The following is a 24,244-nucleotide window of genomic DNA, read 5'->3' on the forward strand; positions in this document are numbered from 1 at the left end:
TGGATTCAAGTGATCCTCCCACCTCAGCCTCCCAAGTAGCTAGGACCACAGGTGCACCATGCCTCGCTAATTTTTTGATTTTTTTAAATAGATTTGCCCAGGCTGGTCTTGAACTCCTGGGCCCAAGGGATCTTCCTGCCTTGGCCTCCCAAAGTACTGAAATTACAGGCATAAGCCACCATGGTCAGCCTAAAAGTCAGGTTTATTGGGGTGTATTTTACATATAGTAAAATTCACAATTTTTAGGTGTACAAATCTATGAGTTTTGACAAATGTGAAAGATCACATAAGCCCACCAGAGTCTTAGCAATCTATTTTTTTTTTTTTTTTGATACGAAAGACACACGTAGAATGCCTTTGTCACCCTCATGTCTGCAAATTTTCATTTTTCCATTGTCTAGTTGCTTCAACTTCTATCATCTGGTCTGTATTCCAGCTAGCATAAAGGAGCAAAAGTATGTGGGAAATGCGTGCCCATTTTTTTAAGGTTACATCACTGTTCACATTCTATCGATTAGAACTTCTGGCCCATGACACATCTATCTGCAAGGGAAGCTGCGCAATGTAATCTCTACTTCTGTGGCCGTGTGTTCGACTAAAACTCCATAGGAGAATGGATATAAGTGGACAACAGCAATCCCTGCCAGAGAGTGTAACTAGATGGGGCAGGAAACTACTTTAACCAGGGTAGTCAAAGAAGGCCTCTTTTTAAGAAAGTGGTAGTTGAAGGAACCAATTGGTAGAGAAATTTCAATTCCCACTTGTGATCCTCAGCCAGGCACTTTCACATAGTCACAGCCTGTGTGCCCTCATGCAGCAGGGAGGTAATTTACTGTGTCTGCCCTGCCTTAGAGTAGATTAAGAACAGGGTAATTGGGACAAGATCTTCCCCTAGAGAAATTGTGAAATTGAGATGGAAATTTCCATCGCCTTTGTCAAGAGTTTTCAGGGTTTTAAAAAACCCATTTGATGGATATTATAAAAAATTGAAAAAAGATGAAGTAACTATTAATGTGATTTGGATGGACTGCTTATACTCAAGAATGGATTTTCCACTGAGTATCAAATGATATCAAAAAACATGTGCCCTACTGCTAATAGTCTATTTCTTGATCCAGGTGGAGGTTCACATGGGTGAATTAACCCTGTGATCACTTCTTAAACATATTTTTGGCTGGGTGCAGTGGCTCATGCCTATAATTCCAGCACTTTGATAGGTCGAGGCAGGCAGATCACCTAAGGGCAGGAGTTTGAGACCAGCCTGGCCAACATGAGAAAACCCTGTCTCTACTAAAAACACAAAAATGAGCCCTGTGCTGTGGTGCATGCCTGCAGGCCCAGCTACCTGGAAGGCTGAGACGGGAGGATCACTTGAACCCGGCCTGGGCAACAGAGTGAGACTCCATCTAAAAAAAAAAAAAATACATTTTCATCAACATATTTATGGTTCATGCACTTTTCTGAATTGAAGATGCTAAAGTTGATAGGACGCCATAGTTTTGGACAAGCTTTCTATACTAGCCCCAACACACCAGAGCAAACCTGAATAATCACTTGTGTTAAGTGCCAAGTAATCAAATTGAACTTTGAAATCAGGGTCAGTTTTCCAAAAGCAGGAGACTCACAGCACCAATCAGAGGGGGCCTAATTTACCTGAGCCAGCTGACAAAGAAATCCCCTCTGTTTAACTCCATAAGGAAGGTAACTTTGAAATTACCAATCTGATTTTTGTTCCCTGTTTCTAATTTTCTTCAGCCCTTTGTGCCTATAAAGCCAAACTCACTGAACACTCATTCAACTTGATAGAAAGAGATGTTACCCTATTCTAGAATCACAAATAATATACTTATATTTCCATTTTTTAAAAAAAGTTTGTTTTTTACAAATTAAAACAAAGTAAGCATCCCCAGGTGTACTGTGTATAGCATTCAGTCACAAAGGTTCTGTTAGTGGATCTCAGGAAGATCTGCTCAATGTAAGCTGTGTTTTCAGCATCACAAAACACATTAGCTAACGTTTCCTGCCGGGTTTATTCTCATGCCTTTCCAAGGTTGGGAACTCCACATTTCTTCTGGCTCATGGTTCCCTTCTTCATAAAGGACACGTAAAAGCCAAGTCTCTCTCTTGTATCTTTTTTTTTGTTTTCTTTGAGACGTTGTCTCACTCTGTTGACCAGGCTGGAGTGCAGTGGCACGATCTTGGCTTACCGACACCTCCACTTCCCGGGTTCAAGCAATTCTCCTGCCTCAGCCTCCCAAGTAGCTGGGACTACAGGCAGGTGCTACCATGCCCAGCTAATTTTTGTATTTTTAGCAGAGATGGGGTTTCACCATGTTGCCCAGGCTGGTCTCGAACTCCTGGTCTCAAGTGATCCACCCACATTGGCCTCCCAAAGTGCTGGGACTACAAGCCTGAGCTTCCACACCCACCCGGCCTGCACAGGCATTTAATAAAAATTCTATTTCCAAATAGGAGTCCATTGACCTTATGGGAAATTTTTTTTTCCATAAAAATAGGCGTAAAAAAGAAATTTTTGCAAATTTATTTTTAAAGACTGTGCCCAAATGCAATGATTTTATTGGTTCCCTTTTCAAATTCCTCATTAAAGCCCCTCACTGATAACAGATTCTGTTAAGATTTTTAAACTATGATAAAATTAGAATATATAAAGAACCCTTTAATATCCATAAGCATTAGGTTTGTGTATGTTCATGATCAAATTAAAACAACTTGGTCGACAGGACGAGCTCCATTAACAAGAGTTAACAACATCCTAATCTCCACATAGCACAGAGACAACTTCTCACTATTAAAAAGAATCATGGTAAGATCTGAATCCTACACTTAGCGGGAACCTGCGACACGAAAGCCCGGCCAGTCCTTGGAGCCACGCAGGGTGCGATTAAGCCGGGAACACCTTGTACCACTGGCTTGCCTCGCGGCTTCTGCCTTCCCCACCGCAGCAAGAGACAGAGGGGCGGGAAAGGCTGACGGGTGTCACCTCCCACCCACCCTCTGAGTGGGCCTAAGGGAGCAGCGGCGGGGCTCGCTGCAGCGCGGGCCAGTAGGGTAGCACACGCCCCCGAAAGACAAGGAGGATAAACTAAAACTCTCTTTAAGTTCCCTAAGCGGGAACTCGCGACGGCGCGTCAGCTTCTTCCCACGCTCCCGCCGAGCTGCCGGTTCCCTGCACCCGCCTCTGCCAGCAGAACTCCCCGGGAGCCCAGGTTCCCAGCCTACCGCGCGCCTCGGGAAGTTCGTCCAATCCTCAACCTCCGGCGTAGCCTGAATTTACAGGCCTGCGCCGCCACGCCCGGCTACTTTTTGCATTTTTAGTAGAGGCTGGGTTTCACCAAGTTGGTCAGGCTGGTCTCGAACTCCTGATCTCAGGTGATCCACCCTCCTCGGCCTTCCAAAGTGCTGAAACTACAGGCGTGAGCCACGCGCCCGGCCTAAAGTCACTTGTGAAAAATGAAACCTGTCTTATTTTGAGTCTACATCAAGAATAAAGACGGAAAACAAACGCTATTACATCCTGCAGCAGGCCCTGCGGTAATTTTTTTAAACCTCTTTGGTGGCCATGGTGCATTTTGAAAACGCGGTGAACGCTGTAGATAGACCCTTTCCCTCCAAACAACGCACAGTAGTGTCTGTTAAAGAACAGACTGATCTCACTGGCCCTTTCCGAAGTTTCCGCACGGCTGCTCAAGCCCTCCACGGTCTGGTTGGGCGGTCTGGGATCCGCCTCGGCCAGCTAACCGATGCTGCACCTGGCAAGGACTCTGCCTCTAGGACTGGAATCGCGAGTGGGTGGGGTCGTCTGGAGGCAGCTGGCTCCGCCCGACCCGTCGGCGAGTCCAGAACACAGTTACCTGCCCGGGTTGCACGCCAGAACGCAAAGGGAGAGGAACACGCCAGACCGGAAACGGAAGAGAGTGCGGGGGACGTATTTGGCACCCGGACGCGCTCTTTGAGTTGCACTCCTGGTTGGCTATGTGTCTTCGCTGTTTGCTAGAGTCTCGGCGTTCCTACGTCTGCGCCCCCTTTCCTGCCAACGTTTGTTCTCTGGAAGCCCGGAGACATCAGCGGCTGTAATTGTGCTACTCGCTGCTAGCTATGGAACGGTCAGGTACCGCAGTTCAGCGCTCTTGGCCCCGCAGGTCTTCGGAATCCCGGTGCCCTGTCCTGTACCTTCAGTCATCCCCCGACTTCTTGGGGTCAATGTTATTACCTGCTGGGTTTTAGAAGCTGTTGCTTTAAATCTGAGAAAAGAAAAATCCCGAAAAGATAAGATGACTAGCCCAAGGTCATAGCGTGCGTGGAAAACAGAGCTGCGATTACAAGCCTGGTCGCTGTGCCTCATTCCTCTTGTCATCATCTCCCGTCAGTTTATCCAAGCTCCAAAAGCGAAGTTGTTTTATCTTTTGCCTCCCAAGATTTATTTGATGGTTTCATTTCTGTTTCCTTCATGTATTCTTTAGTTCATTATTGAAAAACTTTATAGCCTGCCAGTACTGGTTATAAACCCCAAGTAAGGCAATCTTCTCATCACGGAGCTTGTAGTTCCAGCAAGTAGACAAGTGTTGTGTAGTGAAGTAATCGCTGAGATAGTGTACGTAAGCACAGAGTGCACTATTCTTCCAACAAGTAGTTGCTGGAGAAGCAAATAGGGACACCTAACCATTGCAGGAGAGACTCCAGATATCCTTTCTGGAAGAAAAGGCTGATGAAATGAAGGTGGATCACTGGTTGAAGTTAGCCAGGAAAGAAAAGGTGTTGTGACATTCTTGGTTTTGCTGTTTATTCTGCAAGAACTTTATTATTATGAAAGCCTAATTCCACTGCATAAGTTCCATGCATAACACTCAGAAGGCAATTTGGTTAAGTACAGTGCTGAAGCAGGTTAGTAGCAGTGAAGATGGGAAGGACCAGCTGAATGGAGGAGATAAACTGCACAGGTAGAATTAAAGGGATGTTAGTTACATCATGGGATAATGGTAGGGTGGTCAGAGATAGCAAAGATTTCAACTGGCTGTGTTGGAGGATTAGGGTATCCTTAATGTTAGCAGAAGAATGCAGGGCCGGGGTTGAGAAAGACTTTTACATATGTTATAGTTTTTAGAAAACAAACAAAAAAATCTAAAACAGAAAGTCAGTCTGAAAGGGGAAGTCTTGAATGTCGTTTTGAAGGTGTTGCATTTGAAGTACTGATGAGATGCTGTCAATGGAAACAAACTCAGGTGGAGGTTAGGTCTAGAGTTTTATTATTTTAGTGTTATGGAGTTAATTATACATGATTGGTTTTTTTTGTTTTTTATTTTTATTTTTTGAGACGGAGTTTTTTGCTCGTTACCCAGGCTGCAGTGCAATAGCACGATCTCGGCTCACTGCAACCTCTGCCTCCTGGGTTCAAGCAATTCTCCTGCCTCAGCCTCCCGAGTAGCTGGGACTACAGGTGCGTGCCACCATGCCCAGCTAATTTTTGTATTTTTAGTAGAGACGGGGTTTCACCTTGTTGACCAGGATGGTCTCGATCTCTTGACCTCTTGATCTCCACCCGCCTCGGCCTCCCAAAGTGCTGGGATTATAGGTGTGAGCCACCGCGCCCGGCCTACATGATTTTCCTGTAATGTAGATTGCTTTCTGTGATATGATAGCAGTCTTGAAAGAAAACATTGTAGTAAAGATTATATGTGAGACTCATTCCATCCCCCTGATTACCACCTTTCTGTTAAAATAACTTTAATATTAACTTTATTGGTTTTATTTTTTAAAATTTAATTTAATTTTTGAGGTGGAGTTTTATTCTTAATGGCGCGATCTCGGCTCACGGCAGTCATTTGGTTTTAAGAATAATAAATTGTCATTTATTAACCATGTCAGAGTTTATCTACTGAACTCTGGGGTAAATGGAGGGAGGGAACAGATTTGGGAGCACCAGCACCCCTAGACCTCCCCTGGCCACCCCAAGGAGCAGGTGATTAATATCTCAGCACACCTCTACTTATTAGTGGCACACCAGTGTGTTTTAGACCTTAGTGAGCTGTGAGGTGCATGACTTTGGGTAAGTTACTTCTCTGTTTCAGTTTCTTTATCTGCAAAATGGAGACCTTAGGGAGTTAATGTGTGTATGTCAACTGTACATAAAACATAATGCACAAGGTGAGGCATGTAGTGTATGCTAATAAATGGTAAGTTGCTGCTGTTATGGTTGTTAACAATAATTATAAAAAGCAAATGGAAAGGGCTTGAATTGAGAAAAATTTTAGACACATAATTTTTTGCGTTATTAGCCTGCATTGTAGTTTTCATTTTTTTTTCTTTAATGCGTCTTTCCAGGACAAAAAATATCCAAAGATATTTTGGCACTAACAGCGCGATCTGTAGCAAGAAAATTGAGCAGTCTATTTGAACTGTTCATTCTTCCGAGGAGACCTCAGAGAGCCAAGACAGTATAAAGGAAAATTTGAAAAAAAGACTTATTAGACATTATTAAGGGCACAAAAGTTGAATTAAGCACAGTTAATGTACAAACAACAAAGCCACCCAACAGCAGACCACTTAAAAACTACAACTGGTAGCCTTCAGAGAGCTACAGAACATGCTCCAAAGAAGAGAGAAATGTAATTGTAATTTGAATGTTGTTTGAAACTAATTTTTGAAACTCCAGTAAATTTTTTCTTTTGGCAAAAACTATTTTTAAATATGAGTACTTAGGAGATGTTGAATTAATGAAGTCCAAGTTGAATTAGTGAAGAATAAATATCAGCTTGTAAACACAGGGACCCTAATTACTTGCTGTAATGTATTTTAGAAAACAAGCAAAAAAAACTCTTATATCAGGAGCATTTTAATATAGAAGTGTGAAAAATGGAAAGTCCGTCTAAAAGGGGAAGGCTTGAATGTAGTGTAATGAAATGCTGTTATTGTATTATATTTAAATAACAAGACGATATTTGTGTACAATCCAGTGAAAGGAAAAGAGAAGTGATGTCATCAAGAATTCCACACTCTTACCTATTTATTAGTGTTATTAACTGCCACTTACTTAATTACCTCTTTAAGCTGTTAATTAACAATATAACAATACCATTTACATCCTGATTTGAAGGTAGCTTCATGTCTGTAAAGGACTCGCTTATTTGAAATTTTCCATTTTAAAGATTTTTTTTGAAATAAAGTTTTAGCATATTGATTACAACTGCTTTATAGGACTTCCTTTGACCAATAACTACCAGTGCTTTCAGCTTTCTTGGTTACCTCAGAACACCATCGTTACTTGTGCTTGTCAAAAGAGTATTATATTTAATTTTAAGGGCAACCAGCGATATCTTGGCATTGTATTGTAGGTTAAATTGCAGTATTTTTTTTAGTGATACATAATGATGTATTTTATGATGTCATTAATTCAAGTAGTAAGGTATGTGGCTTTAGGATACCCATCACTGACTTCTCTTATCAGAACAAACTGATAATATAGGCTTCTGTTTTCCAGAATGATTTAACATCTTAATGGAACTTCTTAGTTTCTACATTGTATCAAAAATACCTCTAGAAAGTATAATTGGGTGGTTAAGTTAATTCAGACAATCATTACCCATAATAGGTACTTCCTCCTAAACCTCCTCCTCCTTTAGAAACAAAACAGTTATATATAAGGGTATGGAAATAAACAATGCACACATAAGCATATATAAATATCAAGAATGACATTTTTAAAGCTCCCAGACCTGTTTATGTCCCCTCATACTCTTTACTATAATTTAATTAAATATTAGAGAAATGGTAAAATGAGTTGAATGCTTTGGAAAGAGTCAGTAAAAGTGACTTAAAAATTTTCTTTCAAATTAAGTATGAGTGAGACAAATGTACATATGCGGGAGGATAGTACACTTAGATTGCTTTGTAAGCTTTCTTACATCCTTGCTCTACTTTTCCACTTAAACCAAAACTGAAAATACTGGAGGGTGGGTGTGATATATATAAAAGATCTGTCTTAGAACCTTCTATCAGTGGTCTTATGTTTAAATGAGGCTTTGATCCTACATCAAAAGACTGGCGAATGAGGTACATTTGTTTTGAGTTTTTAAAGGGTGTCTTTTAATGATTTTTGCCTCCCCTCCCCACTTTTCAAGGACTCCAAGGTGCATGGGATTAGGTTAGTCATGATCTTTGCTTCATGAGGCACTGTCATCATAGCTTTGTGCATAGTGTGTGTAACCCCCCATATAGGTACCAAGGAAGGAGAGCTAAGCAGAATCCTGGCACAGTTAGTGCCTGAAGAATATCTCAGTTTGTAGTGTTACTACTCAGTTATTTCCTTCTATATAATCCTTTATATATAATCATATATTAGTTTATAGAATTAGGGCTTGAAGAATATCTCAGTTTATAGTATTACTAACCAGTTATTTCTCTTTATATAATCCTCTATATACAATCATATGTTAGTTCATAGAATGAGTACCTAAAGAATATCTTACCACTCAGTTATTTTCATATATATATATATATATATAACTATATCTTAATTCATAATCAGAGGAATGCCTAGAGTAGACACAGTACAGAGCATGAATTAAGGAATAAGCACCTTATAGTCGGAGGAATGTCTGGAGCAGACACAGTGCAGAGCATGATTTAGGGAAAAACATTTATACTAGGGCAAGAATCCATGGCCCAGGCGGCAGCATTCAATATTGTAAAGATACCTGCTACATGGCAGGCTTGGGGCAAGAGCCACTCCTCCTGATAAAGGAGTTGTAGGACCTTGCTCCAGTTCTTCTGGAAGGCTGCCCTCAGACCGGCAATCGCTCAAGCATTGAGGGCTCAAAACTCCTCCGGATAATCGCACCTTGGTGACAGAACTTTATCATCCCTTGTTACTGTGCTGCTTAAAAAGCATCTTCCCGTAGAACTCATTGGAAGCTGCCAGCAGGTGGCGATAGACTCTGACAGCTGTGTCACTGCTGTGGACTTAAGCATCCTCCTATAAATCTTCTTAGGAGTAGCACGCCCATAGAGGTATTGCACACTGCACCCTCTTCATTGCGCACGGCCCACCTCCATGCCTCGGTGACCTAATGGGAATGGACCCCTTGCTGCGCACTGTCCACCTCCTAGCCTAGGTAACCTAATGGGGATAGACCCCTTATTTTATTGCTCACGACCCTATCCCTATCCTTAAAGATGACTTCACTCACTACCCTGCCCCCTAACCTATAAACAGGAAATACAGATGCTCCTGGACATTCGGGGCCTCGCCTGTCTCTGCCTATAGGTCGTGTGGCCCCCCTGAGCTCAGCTACATTTTCCTTGTACTTCTGTGTCCTGTCTCTTTATTTGTCAGATCCTGCACCCCAGCACAGCATAAGGGACACCCCACAACCCTGTGGGGCCCTTAGCCCTACACATAGCCTGCTTTTCTTTCTTTGTATTATGTATTAAATCCCCATTGATATTGTTCCCTGGCTATACTACCTCCCAAACTTAGTGGCATAAAACATTTCCTCATATGCTCACAGATTCTGTGGGTTAGCAGTTTGGCTAGAACAGTGGGGAAGGCCAGTCTGTACTCTGTGACGTCTGGGGCCTCAGTTGGAGGACTTAGGAGTCTGAGGCTGGAATCATCTGAAGTTTCCTCACTCATAGGTCTGGCAGCTGATGCTGGCTATCAGCTGAGACCTTGGCTGAGGGTGTTAGCAGAAACACCAACATGTGGCTTTCTTTGTGGCCTGGGCTTTCTTACTGCGTGGTGGCTGGGTTCCAGGGGAGGTGTCTCAAGAGAAAGTGAGCCAAGAGGAAATTGTATTTTCTTTTTAATGGCCTAGCCTTGTAATAAGATTGGACATTACCATGTTCACCTCTGTTCCACATTGATTTTCCTCAGATATTTGTTTTTTACCACCACCACTTCTGAGAAACCATCTTGACAAGGATATAATGCCATTGATAGGAATGGAGCAGTATACAGTTGGCCCTCTGTATGCACAGGTTCTGCAGTCACAGATAACCTCTGATAATATTTTTTAAAAATACACAGAAAAAAATACCAATTAAAAAATACAGTATAACAGCCATTTATGTAGCATTCATGTTATATTACGTATTATAAGTAATCTATAGATGATTTAAAAGTATTTGGGAGGGGCTGAGAGTAGTAGCTCATGCCTGTAATTCCAGCACTTTGGAGGCCAAGGTGGACAGATCACTTGAGATTAGGAGTTTGAGACCAGCCTGGCCGACATGGTAAAACCCTGTCTGTACCAAAAAACAAAACAAAACAAAAAAAAAAAACAAAAATTAGCCGGGCGTCGTGGCATGGGACTATAATCCCAGTTACTCAGGAGGCTGAGGTGGCACAATCGCTTGAACCTGGGAGGTGGACATTGTAATGAGCCAAGATTGTGCCATTGTACTCTAACCTGGGTAATAGAGTGAGACCCTATCTCAAAAAAAAAAAAAGTTATGAAGGGGAAAAGTATGTGTTCATGAAATAGTCTTAATTACAGGATAGAATAGATTGTTAAAAGATACTTTTTTATTTTTTGAGAAGGAGTTTCACTCTTTCTGGCCTAGGCTGGAATGCAGTGGCGTGATCTCAGCTCACTGCGTCCTCTGCCTCCTGGGTTCAAGCAATTCTCCTGCTTCAGCCTCCTGAGTAGCTGGGATTACAGATGCCCTCCACGGTGCCCAACTAATTTTTTGTATTTTTAGTAGAGACGGGGTTTCATCATGTTGGTCAGGCTGGTCTGCAATTCCTGACCTCTGGTGATTCACCTGCTTCGGCCTCCCAAAGTGCTGGGATTACAGGTGTGAGCCACTGCACAGCTCGAAAAGATACTTTAACAAGTTATCATTACATTGTTAAAATATATGAAGAAAGATCCCTGTATGTGAAAATTAATCTTATTCAGTAACACAGGCTCCCCACAATTTATAATGGGGATTATAAATTATAAAGCCAGAGACTAGAACTATGAAGGAAACCATTGTTGTGAAATGCAAGATTCTAGAAAATGAATATTCATCTATGTTCTTTGCATACTCTGATCAAATACATATATTAAAATTTGAAAATGAAGTTTATAAGTAGTTTATGAAATAAATAACAATGACTTGGAATAAGGTTAAAGCTTTATTCACTGATAACAATTCTGAAAGCACATTTCATTTTAACTGTTAGATTTCCTTTTTTTTTGAGACAGGGTCTTGCTCTGTGGCCCACGCTGTGTGTGGTAGAACAATTGTCGCTCACTGCAGCCTCAACCTCCCAGGCTCAACTGATCCTCCCACTCAGCTTCTCGAGTAGCTGGGACTATAGGCGCAGTCATCACTCATAGCAATTTGTTTTTTCTTTTTGTGAAGACGGGGTGTCACCATGTTGCCCAGGCAGGTGTCAAACTTTTGGTCTCAAGTGATCCTCCCTTCTCTGCCTCCCAGTGTGCTGAAGTTACAGGCATGGGCCATTACACTCCACCCCTTTTTTCATTCTTCCATTTTTCTTCCATTTCTATCAGATTTTAGATCTTCCATATCCTAGTTAAGTCCTTAAAATCTTTCTCCAAGAACTTTAGGAATTTGGGAACGTTCATTTGCATATTAGGTAATAGATTGTAATGTAGAAAGCCAGTCATAATAAAATATTAATTTGGAGCCCACTGATTGAGATGGCAGTTCTCAGTGAGTTTAAAAATGTTGCAAATAGCCAGGCATGATGGCAGATGCCTGTAGTCCCAGCTACTCAGGAAGATGATGTGGGAGGATTGCTTGAGCCCAGGACTTCAAGGTCATACTCTATGATATATTGAAATCTCATCTCTTAAAAAAAAAAAAGAGGAAAAAATGTTGTATATAATTTACTTTCTTTTTGTAATAGAATTTTTTTTTAATTAACTTGCTGTAATTTATTTAGGAAGCTTTTAAAAGCTTTTTCTTATGAAAAATTTAAATATGCGAAGAACACAAAATGGGATGATGAACCCCTTTGTACCGTCACCCAGCTTCAACAATGATCAACATTTTGCCATTCTTATATTATCTATCTTTCACCCACTTTCCATCTCTTACTTGATAGTGATTTGTGGCCCCCTTTTTTTTTTCAGGTAACATTTTCATACATTAATGTGTACAAACCTTAGCTGGAGGGTTTTGACAAATGGATAAGCCCATGTGACCCACACACTTAACAAGACACTGTGTTTCCCATTTTTACCTTCCCAGTCAGTAGCCTTCTGTCCTGAGGCAATTGCTGTTTTGATTGTTTTTTCACCTCAGATTAGTTTTGCCTGTTCTGGAACTTGATAGAAATGGAATCTACAGAATATGTTCTGTGTCCAACTTCTTTCACTTGATCTAATGTCTATGAAAGTCATTCATGTTGGCATAAGCTGAGTATTCTTCCATTGTTTAGCTATCTCACAATTTGTTTTTTTCATTCTGATAATAGACCTTTAGGTTGGTTCTAGTTTGGGATTATTATGAGTAAAGCTTTTATGAACAGGTCAAGCTGCCTTTATATTTGCTTGCAATTTATATTGTTTTTGAAGTACAATGGCATCTAATTGAAAATTCCACTAATTTATAACATTTGAGGCTGATCCCTTGTCCCTCCACCTTAATATATTGTTCTGAGTTAGTGTTGTGCTTCAGCAAGTATCTGTTAATTTTAAAGTTTAACATTTCAAAGTTTATATAAAACTGGTATCTAATAGTTGAGAATTCTTGCTTTTGTCAGAAATTGAATTGAATGATGCTTTTTGGAACAACAAAAGTTTTCCCCAAAAAATCATTTTACTTTTCACTAAACTAATGGCATAATAAGCAATCTCTCTTTTTTCTTTCTCATTTTTTTTTTTTCATTTTCTTTTTCAGAAGCAAGCCCCTGAGTCCTGAGTTGGTGGCAGCTGTGTCTGCTGCTCCCTTTTGGCAAGCAAACAAGCCAGAGCTACTCAGGCAGCTCAGTAGCATGAGGAAGAGTGAGGGGCACAGAGAGATGGATGGAGACCTAAAACTAGGTCAGTAATGTTTATATCTCGAAATAGGCCATTTTCATATGGCTAGTAATATATATAATATATACCAAATAAGTGGAATTTACGAATGGAATATACCATATAAGTGGAATTTTAGCAATTCAAGTTTTTAAAAATCTGATGTCTTAAGTAAGATTATAGTTTTAAGAGACCAATTGAACAGTTAAACTTTCCTTTTAGGAAGTTACAGTTTCTTGTCCATGAAAAAATAAATGATAAATTCAGTAATGTTATTAAAAATAAATAACAGAATAAGATAGCTTTTCTGAGAAAAGTAATTTTTTTTTTCAATGTAATAGCTTGCCGGTTTTATGCACCATATGGCAATCTTCAGGTCTGTTTTCTTCTCTTTTTTCTCTTATTCTTATGTTTAAGCTAACATCTTTCCACTTATTCTCTTCATCTCTCATTATTTTATATTACGTTACACTACTTGCTGCTTACATTGTAGTAAGTGGTAACACGCTTCATTTTGGGGAGCGATCTAAATCAGTTGTTCCCAATGAGCACGTGTACTAGATTTATTTCAGGAAGTTAAAAGAAATGGCCATGGGTGGTGGCTCATGCCTGTAATCCTAGCACTTTGGGAGGTTGAGTCAAGAGGATCACTTGAGGCCAGGAATTTGAGACCAGTCTGGGCAACAAAACAAGACACCATCTCTACAAACCATAAAAAAATTAGCTGGGCATGGTGGCGTGTGCTTGTAGTCCTAGCTGCTTTGGGGACTGAGGCAGGAGGATGGCTTAAGTCCAGAGTTTGAGGCCGCATTAAGTTATGACCGCACCACTGCATTCCAGCCTGGGTAACAGAGTGAGACCCTATCTCTGAAAGAAACTGTGATTTTAAGAAAAGAAAAATGGATATCTGGGCTATCAGTTCAGTGACTCATTTGTTTGTGTTTGAAGCAATACAAGGCAATAAATAAATACGGCTACCTCTTGGTTTTAATTTAGTTATTGAATGTAGGTGATAGGTATGCAGATACCGATTATACTTTCCTTTCATTTTCTCAGAATAATTTTTCATGTGACACTTTTATGTTTCAAATGAAGGTTTCTGAAAAACACCTTTAAAAGATGGAAGTAAACATAAATTGTAATGTTCTGTGTTATGGGAATGTTGATAGATGACTTTTTAATTTAAATGTAACTTTTTATGTTATATAATTAGTGCATAAAAATGAAATAAGAATTATCAGTCTCCTGTTTGAGAAAGCTTATTTCTGTTCTGTAGCTAAGATTTCTAATACACTTGACCTTTTTATTATTTCAGTTTCAGTAACATAGTATCAGATATGAAAGTTGCCAGATGTGGTATAAGAACAGAGCATCAGATTCAGTTTGATCAAGGCTATGACAATTATCCTGGCGAGGAGAAGACTGCTTATCTTAGAAAAAGGTATCAGGCTTTGTGGTCGGCTGGGTTTTGTTTGTATAGTTAGGTTTTACTTTAACTGTAGATTTACCTATTACTTGTGTATATTATTGCTGTTGGAAATGTGAGTATTATGAATGCATTTATATCTGTGTTCTTATGCTCTATATACCACTTCCTATAGAGGGAACCATGTGCTGGATTTAGCCAGTCCTGCGTTTTTCTATACATTGAATCAAAATGGGCCATGCTTCACATCTACCCATGATGAATAGGGGTCCTTTGATTTAGAATAAATAGAGCTGACTGAATTCTGAAAAAATGAGTATTTTATGCGAAACATTATTTTTCATTTTAAATATAAATGCCTAATACTGTGTATTCATTTACCCTTTATATCTTTATACATGCTTATCTTCTGTTATATCTTAGAGAAATGACCCACCATCAATTAAAAGAAAAGTGAAAGGAAAAAAAGTTTATATAATATTCCTTAAAATGGTAGATTATTTGTGGCCATTTGAATTTACTGATTTGAAGTTCTTAAAGATGCTAACTACATCTTACGTTGTTATTTTAGAATCTAAAGTTGGTCTATATTTACATAGAGTTTCTATTCTTTCTCTCCTTTAAACCCTGAAAGTGGTACTGGGAAGGAGAAGCCCAATATTTGGCATGGTATGACAAAAATTAACATGTCTTTTTGTTTTTGAGACGGAGTGTTGCTCTGTCACCCAGGCTGGAGTGCAGTGGTGCTACCTTGGCTCACTGCAGCCTCTGCCTCTTGGGTTCTAGTGATTCTCTTGACAGCCTCCCAAGAGGCTGGGATTACAGGCATGTGCCACCATGCCCAGCTAATTTTTGTATTTTTAATTTTGTATTTTTAATGGTTTCACCTTGTTGGCCAGGCTGGTAACTCCTGACCTCAAGTAATCCGCCCACCTCGGCCTCCTAAAGTGCTGGGGATTACAGGCATGAGCCACTGCACCTGGCCTAACCTGTCATTATAGCAGGATATGCTCACAATTGGAGTGTTTTCAATACATTGTATGTTCCATGGATTTGTTTTAAGTAAAATCAGGCACTGGAGTTAACTCCTTCGTAGTGTTAAATTACTGATTTATAAAGGAAAGTTGGAAAAGGTGGTCAGCAGTTAACACAAAGTTCAAGAGCTTATGGTAACTTTGGAATATTATTTGAATTACTAATTTAAAGCGGTTTAGTATCTGTTACATATTCATATTATTGAATAAAGTAGAAAGGGTACTCGGAGTTTTACTCAAGAATATTTCACTGGGAGGCTGAGGCTGGTGGATCATGAGTTCAGGAGATGGACACCATCCTGGCTAATACAGTGAAACCCCATCTCTACTAAAAATACAAAAAAATTAGCCAGGTGTTGTGGCATGTGCCTGTAGTCCCAGCTACTTGGGAGGCTGAGCAGGAGAATCACTTGAACCCAGGAGGTGGCGGTTGCAGTGAGCCAAGATTGACTTATTGCACTCCAGCCTGGGCGACAGAGCAAGACTCTGTCTCAGGAAAAAAAAAAAAGAATATTTAACAGAATCAGTTAGTACTCAAGAATATTTAGCTGAGTCGGTCATCTTTCATATAATACTATACAACTACACCGAGATGGCATATTTGATTTTTAATACTAGCTTTGGTATTTAATATTTCAAAAATTACGTGGCAAAGGAGAAGCTAAACAAGTAGGAAAGGGGTTTCTGTGCCTTCAGTGTGTTAAAAAGTCAGCTAAAGGGGAAGCAATGATGAGATGCCAAATTGTTCACCCTGGTATGACTCGGACAGTGTCTGGGGTATCAACCCTAGACAACCCAGGCCTGGACTGATTCCTTCTGTTGGAGATTGGCAGTTCACACTGGCCTGCCTCAGAATGTTGGCACTGCCACTGACTAATTCCATGACTGGATACCTTTTATAGCCTCCATCAGCCTGTTTCCCTAGCTATAAAATGCTGAAAGTGAAACCTAGCTTAAATGCGGGCTTTCTTGAGGAATAGAAAAGAAACACTTATAAACTATCTGGTACATAGCAGGTGCTCAGCAAACGTCTGTTCAATTTCTTTGTTGTACATTCCTCTTTTGAAGTTCAGTACTTTACCAAGGCATTCCCTCTGCTGTGAGGTGCTTTAATCCACCATTCCGTTCACCAGATGTGCAGTCGAGGGAGAAGAATCCAAGGCACTGAAGAAAGTTCTGAAAAATGAAAGCCTTTGTTTACAAATGACTTGGGAACCTGCTAGAGGAAAGCTTGTATGAGTTGAGATCACATTATTTAACCTTCACATGGTATTTGCATTTTTTTGACTTGGTTTTGTTTAATAGAGAAAAATAATTTAGTCCATAAAAAAATTCAAAATTATTTTTAAAACCCTCCAGTTTATAAACTGGATTTTAATCTATCAGTAAGTTTATTCAAGTAAATATGTAAATTGATGCATAAAGCAGTTGATTATCAAATCTGCAAGAAACTGTTACCTATTAACTCTCTGATATTAATCAATTTCAATAGTTAATTTAAAATGTCATGCATAGAAAGTTAATAATTATTTTAAAATTATAGGATGATTGCTTTATGAGAGGGAATGTTGTGATTTACCTATGCAATCTTTTATAATTATAATTTGTAATTAATCATGGCAGTATTTTCTGCCCTTAAAAACAATGGTGACTTTAACAGCTTCTATTTTAGCATAGTTTTATAGTTTTTTACAACATGGAGTTTTTAAAACCTTAATATAAAAGGGAACAAATAAAAATTATGGCAAATTAAGCTAGTCTTTTCAATTAGATATTTTGGAAATTAAATTGCTTTAACTGATTTGTTGTATTATGAATTAAAAGTTCAAGTGCACGTTTCTGTTTTAGTTTATCAGCCCTAAAAATGTGGCAGTTTAGCTCAGATATTTGATGTGGGTCAGTGGAATTATTTTCAGTTTTTACATAGAGCTATTTCACTTAAAATATTTTCTCATAATTTTTGTTGATAGTTTAAAATATATTCATTAAAATTTTTTTTTGTCTTAGGAAAAATATTCATGGGGAAGAGACTTAATATTTTTTACATCTTGGCAGTTACTAAAGAAGCACCTGAACAGATTTGTTAAGAATAACTATTTTGGCTGGGCGCGGTGGCTCATGCCTGTAATCCCAGCACTTTGGGAGGATGAGGTGGGCAGATTGCCTGAGCTCAGGAGTTCCCTACCAGCCTGGGCAACATGGTGAAACTCCATCTCTACTAAAATACAAAATATTAGCCAGGTGTGGTGGCATGCGCCTGTAGTCCCAGCTACCTGGGAGGCTAAGGCAGGAGAATTGCTTGAACCTGGGAGGTGGAGGTTGTAGTGAGATGAGATTGTGCCACTGCACTCCAGCCTGGGTAACAGAGCAAGACTCCCATCTCAAAAAGGAAGAAAAAAAAGGACAACTGTTTCTCAGGTGGAGAAATATTCCATGTTTTCAAGATGCCCTTAGTGTTTGTTCTGATGATATAATAGTTGGATATTTTAACATTTCATCCTTCCATTGGCCTGGATCCTAATTATGAATGTGGCAGTTGTTACAAGGAAAACTTGGAACTGTAATGTCCCCCAAAATTGGGAAGGCATTTAGAGACCAAAGAATAATTTGGGCAAGTACAGCTTGATGAATAGAGGGGTTTACTAGGACTTACATAGTGGACATTTCTGGGCAGCTCTAGAGTCACCCTGCCTCTTATCTCTAAGCTGCTTTTAAGCTAATATTCTAGCTGTTTGCCTACTGTGTGTGCATGATGAGACTATTTTCCTTGATATGTTCCCAGGTATGCCCTAGGTTCTCAGGGACATCTGCTCCTCAGCTAGACACTGTGGCCTTGGCTCCCTGCCCAGCCTTCGGCATTCAAGCAACATACATATACCCTTAAGTAATCTGGTGGGGGACATATCACACTACAGTTGTTGACATGTTAGTTGTGGTCCGGTTTCCCCCATGAAATGTTGCCTTCTGTGAGACAATGGAAGGTAAGTACTACCAATTATATGAAGCCAGAGGTCCAGATTAGCTACTAATTTGGGTTAGAACCTTATTAATCACCTACCATTTGCAGTGTATCTCTATGCTATTATATAAAGATATACTTGTTCCTGCCTCTACGCAGCTTACTGTCTAGAAGAGGAGATAGCATTTATAAAATAACTTATTGAAGTGATTTAGTGATTGTTCAGGAGATGGGAAGAACATTCAGGGAATCCGTTTAACCTACTTGTAGTGTTTTTTTTCTTTTTTCTCAACACATGGTTGGTCTTTGCTCTCTATTCTTTCCCTTTTCTTTGGGTAAGAAATTTACCATTTTAAGTCTAAAAGAGAAATGAATATCCTCTTGCTTGACATTAAATGTGGTTTGCTAGTAAAATAAATGAAGAAACTCAATACAAAATGGTCTCCAGAGTCTAAGTGATGAGCATTTTTAACAAATTAAAGTTAGTTTTTTGGACTTTGATAGAAATAATGTTGTATATGGACTTAGGAGGCTGAGACGACGGGATGGTTTGTGATTAGCAGTTCAAGACCACCCTGGGCAACATAGTGAGACTCTTTCTCTAAAAAATATAAAAAACATTATTTGAGTATGGTGGTGCATGCCTATAGTTCTAGTGACTTGGGAGGTGGGAGGATCAATGGAGCCCAGAATTTGATGCTGCAGTGAGCTACACTTATGCCATAACACTCCAGCCTAAGCGACAGAGTGAGACCCCTTCTCAAAGGGAAAAAAAAAAAGTTGTACGTGTTAGATAAGTTCCTAGGCCAGCCTCCAATGGCTTGTTTAATCTTTCCATCAGTTACTTATGTGAACTTCTGATTTTCCTCTTATTTAATAAACTCTATTAGAGGCTAGATCTCATTCATGTCTGTATACCCTGTAGCATCTACTCATGTGGCTTACAGATCATAGGAACTAGTTATCTTAAATCTTAAATTCTTTTTTGAACAAACTGTACTATAAAAATACATTTATAAGGAAAAGTAGTTAATTCAATTAAGGTTTTATTCATTTGAACTGAAGGTGAAGCTAAAAGAACAACCCCCTTGTATTACAAAAATTGCATTCTGTTGTGTATGATAAAAAGGAAATGCGGCTGGGCGTGGTGGCTCACGCCTGTAATCCCAGCACTTTGGGAGGCCAGGGCAGGCAGGTCATGAAGTCAAGAGATCGAGACCATCCTGGTCAACATGGTGAAACCCCGTCTCTACTAAAAATACAAAAATTAGCTGGGCGTGGTGGTGTGTACCTCTAGTCCCAGCTACTCAGGAGGCTGAGGCAGGAGAATGGCTTGAACCCAGGGGGCGGAGGTTGCAGTGAGCCCAGATCACACCACTGTACTACAGGCTGGGTGACAGTGCAAGACTTCATCTCTTAAAAAAAAAAAAGGGGGGGGGGATATGCAAAATGTATAGGGACAATGAATCACCTCTCCCCTGCTCAAATGATATCTGTTAAGCATGCATCAGAAAGGAATTTTTTGTCAGGGCAGCTGCTGTTGTCCAGCCAAAAAAAACACTTGGATTCTTCAAGAAGCTAGTTTACTTTTTAAAATAAAATTTTATTTCTAAAACTGAAATTAGTTGGCAAGGATGCATTCAAATTTTATGTATTTTATAAAACAATATCAAGTGATTATACTTTAGTGAGGAAAACAGCACATGAATTTATGTATTAATTTACTCTAATGAAGGTACCGTTTGAATATGCTATACTTGCATGAGTCTAAAGAATGTTTTTTGTTCCCAATTAAGTATAAGAATAGCAAAGTGTGGAAACTTAAATTTAGCAATTGTTCGCTGTTGTTTTCCTACCACCCCAAGTAATGCTGGAAATACAGTTGGCATTCAGTAATTTTTTATTGATTGATTGAATGGGTTATTCTGTTCTATGATTCCCAAGTCTTGTTGTCCACTAAGTTCTTAGCACTGCTACAAAGGATATAGTCATAGGCCCTACTAGTTATCCTTGAGCTGGCAGGCAGTACAGTGTATAGCTCAACAGAAAGTGTTGGTGTTGTGTAGAACTGGATGCAAGTTCAGATTCTGCCACACTAACCTTTCCCCACCTATAAAATGAGGGTTAGTACATATATATCTTAAGGATTCAATGAGGTCATCTGAGAAAAGTGTCAAGCACAGTGCCTGGAACATAGTACACATTTAATAAAGGTTATTGAAACATGTAATTTAATGGTGGTAATTAGCCAACTTACAGGATTAGTGTTGTGAAGATTAAATGTACTAATGCATAAAAAACATTTAAGCACAGAGGAAGTACTCGGTAATCATTAGCAGTTTTATTGTTATTATTTTGTTGCTCTAATGTCTTTGGTTGTCAAGAGTAATATATTAGTGACTAATTTTGATAGACTAAAAATAAAGATTAATAGGCTAGATTTTGAAAGACAAAGTCATATTTTGTATAAAAATACTCAGATTCATAAAAATACCTTTAAAAAAATACAAATATATATATTTTTCCATTAGAGGAGGCGGTGATTACCTGGCATTGTTGTAAAACCAAAGTTAAGCTTGCCATTATTGTACTTATAGTCTTTATTTATTTATGTATTTATTTATATATTTTTTGAGACAGAGTCTAACTCTGTCACCCAGGCTCAAGTACAGTGGCCTCATCTTGGTTTACGGCAACCTCTGCCCCTGGGTTCAGGCAGTTCTTCTTCCTCAGCCTCACAGGTAGCTGGGATCATGGGCACTACCACTGTGCCCAGCTAATTTTTTTTTTTAGACAGAGTCTTGCTCTGTCGCCCAGGCTGGAGTGCAGTGGTGCGATCTTGGCTCACTGCAACTTCTGCCTTCTGGGTTCAAGCGATTCTCCTGCCTCAGCCTCCCAAGTAGCTGGGATTACAGGCATGTGTCACCATGCCCAGCTAATTTTTCTTTTTTGTATTTCTAGTAGAGACGGGGTTTCACCATGTTGGTCAGGCTGGTCTCGAACTCCTGACCTCATAATCCACCCACCTTGGCCTCCCAAAGTGCTGGGATTACAGGTGTGAGCCACCACATCCAGCCTATTTTTTTGTATTTTGAGTAGAGATGGAATTTCACCATGTTGGTCAGGTTGGTCTTGAACTCCTAACCTTAGGTGGTCTCCCACCTTGGCCTCCCAAAGTGCTGGGATTACAGGTGTGAGCCACTGTGCCCGGCCTAGTTATAGTCTTATAACTTACTCTCAGGAACTTTTTATTATATACTATAATTATGAGTGTCAAGGTATGAAAAATACATGATCAATTCAGGATTGTTTATAACATTTTTTAAAAAGATATTTACATTGACTTGTTTCTATTTAAAATGTCTTGTTATATAGACGTGACCTTCACTTTGGGATGTGGAATTTGCTAAGCAGTTAGCCATAGAAAATGAACAACTCCTTCAGAATGGGTTTGAAGAGCTGATCCAGTGGACAAAAGAAGGGAAACTGGGAGTTCCCAATTAACAATGAAGCAGGTAAGTGGTAATTTCAAGGGTTTATAAAATACATTGATTGAGATTTTTTCTGCCAGATATTCACTTTTAGAGTGCAGATACTTACCTGAATTTCAAAACACTGTACAGATATCTTCATAGTGTCCTAAAGAAAGTAAGTTGCAGCAGAATGCATGCAATATAATAGTATTTTATAAAATTCAAAAACCAAATTTTGAATATACTTTCTTAGCTATAAAGATGATAAAACTGTAAAACAAAATCAACATAATACAGTATTTCAGGAAGGCAGGGTAATTGAGAAAAGACACCCGGGGCTTCAACAGTACTATCATTCTCTTCCTCAAGTTGGACAGCAGGTTCACAGGTGGTCATTTCATCATGCTTTTATCTCATTATATGTTGTTATACTATATGTTATACATATTATAATTATACATTATACTATACATATTCTTTTGTTTGTAACAGTGTTTCATAATATTTTAAGGAATGAATGGAAATGGGCATATAACGAAGATATGCAGTGCCTAGCCATCAGTGAAGTCCCAGAATTATCAGATTCCAAGATAATTCCTTTACAAAAATAAGCAAACAAGGGCATGTTATCTAGAATGAAAAGACCATCCATATTCTAATAACTGAGACAATTAAATAGGGAATCCCTCTTTCAGGTTGGCATTTGTTGTATGCTTGGAAGTGTTTTGAAGCAGAAATTGGTTGTAAATAAATCTACTTCTCCTTAATACTAGGAAAGTATAAGCTTGCTTTTAATGTCACTATTATCCCTGCCAAGAAATTAAAAGTCCTGGAGGTAGTATTGCTTATGAACTCAATTCCTTGCTTATTAATGAACCTAAATTGAATCCTTGATTATATCTTTCTGTAGAGTTGTTTTTGCTTTGTTTTTAGAAAAGACAGGTGCATTGACCTTCTTCGGGGATGACCATGGGTATTTTAAAAGATAAGAAATTTGCTAAGAATTCCTTAAATTTTTCTACTTTTCACTAGCCAGTGAGGACATTGTCCATTTTTTGCAGGTAGCTTTGAAAGATGATGATACCTCCACAGTTGAGACCATGTTATTAAAACATCCTTCATCTAACCATTTACACATTTGGTTCTAAAGAATGTATTATCCTTAGATTCTTGTTTCTAAATAATGTATTATCTTAAGATTCTTGTCTTGCTACTATTCTTAAAATTGCTCTAAAACTTGCTGAAGTAATCAGCTTTAAATTCTGTAAATACAGATAAAATCCTCTTAATCCTAAAGGTGCTTTTAAAATTCATGCATTTTTACATGTATGCAAATTGGCTATTAAATTGGGAAGATTTTATTCTAAGTAACCAAATCTTAAGGAGCCAAACCAAACCTGCTTTATAAAATATATTAATTCAAAGACGAAGGAATTTCTGAAAACAGACCAATTTACTGCGCTTCTGAATATTTCCTCAAACTAGAAGGCAAGCGATGTTGGCAGAGGGAGGAAGTAACTCATACTAGGAAGAACAAACAGCTGCTGAAATATGCTTGTGGTTTAGCAGTTCTTTTAAAAATCCTGTCAGCTGCAAAAGAAAGGAAGGACTAATACTTTCCACGATTTCAGGAACATCTTTATTAACAGGCTCCTTTTGAATGTGGTATATAAAGTTAGAAAACACTTAGGCATGGTATCTGGCATAGGGCTCCTAGGGAGCATTTCATAAACAGACGGTCTGGGGCGTATGATGGTTTGACTGAAAGTTTTTGACTTTATGATGGTTCCAAAGGCAATGCACATTCAGTAGAAACCGTACTTTGAGTCCCCATACAACTATCCTGTTTTCATGTTCAGGACATTGTTCCCATAAATTACATGAGCTATATAATAAAACAGGATTTGTATTAATTTTGCCTCTGTAGGTTAATGTAAGTGTTCTGAGTATGTTTAAGGTAGGCTAGTGTAAGCTGTGAAGCCCAGTAGGTTAGATATATTAAAGGCATTTTGACTTACGATATTTTCCCCTCCCCCAGTAAACCCATTGTAAGTCAAGACACACCTGTATCTGATAGAGGTCTACCTTTATCAATTTAAACTGTGACAAATGTAATGTTCCTGTTTTGCTTTTAAATTGGAGAGCAACAGCAGGTCTGAAATAAATACTGCAGTTACCTTTGTGTTCTTCACTATTGAACAGTTCAGAGGGCAAGGAAGCAAAGAGAAATGCTCTGAGTGTGTTGAATTGTTAACAGTACTACAGTGGCCTGTGTTTTTTTCTTCTTTTTTTCTGTTCTCTTTTTTTTTTTCACCCTGTCTTAAAAAAAAAAAACAAATAAAAAGATTCCTTGGGAATAC

The 24,244-nt window shown here is 39.0% G+C and overlaps 2 long non-coding RNA genes across 4 annotated transcripts; both read left to right on the plus strand.

The window, feature by feature from the left end:
• The first annotated feature begins 3,511 nt into the window (after positions 1 to 3,511).
• LOC108291433 lies at positions 3,512 to 24,244 on the plus strand. Of its 3 annotated transcripts, none has more exons than XR_005197295.1 (5): positions 3,512 to 4,129; positions 12,874 to 13,016; positions 14,314 to 14,433; positions 21,787 to 21,926; positions 24,230 to 24,244. It is a non-coding gene; the product is annotated as an uncharacterized LOC108291433 (long non-coding RNA). The 3 variants fall into 3 exon arrangements; XR_005197296.1 differs by lacking the exon at positions 24,230 to 24,244 and adding an exon at positions 22,946 to 24,061; XR_001819895.2 differs by lacking the exon at positions 24,230 to 24,244 and having other exon boundaries at positions 3,524 to 4,129; positions 21,787 to 24,061.
• On the plus strand, positions 4,136 to 6,818 carry LOC119468596. The gene is made up of 2 exons (XR_005197297.1): positions 4,136 to 4,958; positions 6,340 to 6,818. It is a non-coding gene; the product is annotated as an uncharacterized LOC119468596 (long non-coding RNA).

The sequence above is a fragment of the Cebus imitator genome, unplaced genomic scaffold (genome assembly GCF_001604975.1).
Source record: "Cebus imitator isolate Cc_AM_T3 unplaced genomic scaffold, Cebus_imitator-1.0 Scaffold453, whole genome shotgun sequence".
Taxonomy (NCBI): domain Eukaryota; kingdom Metazoa; phylum Chordata; class Mammalia; order Primates; family Cebidae; genus Cebus; species Cebus imitator.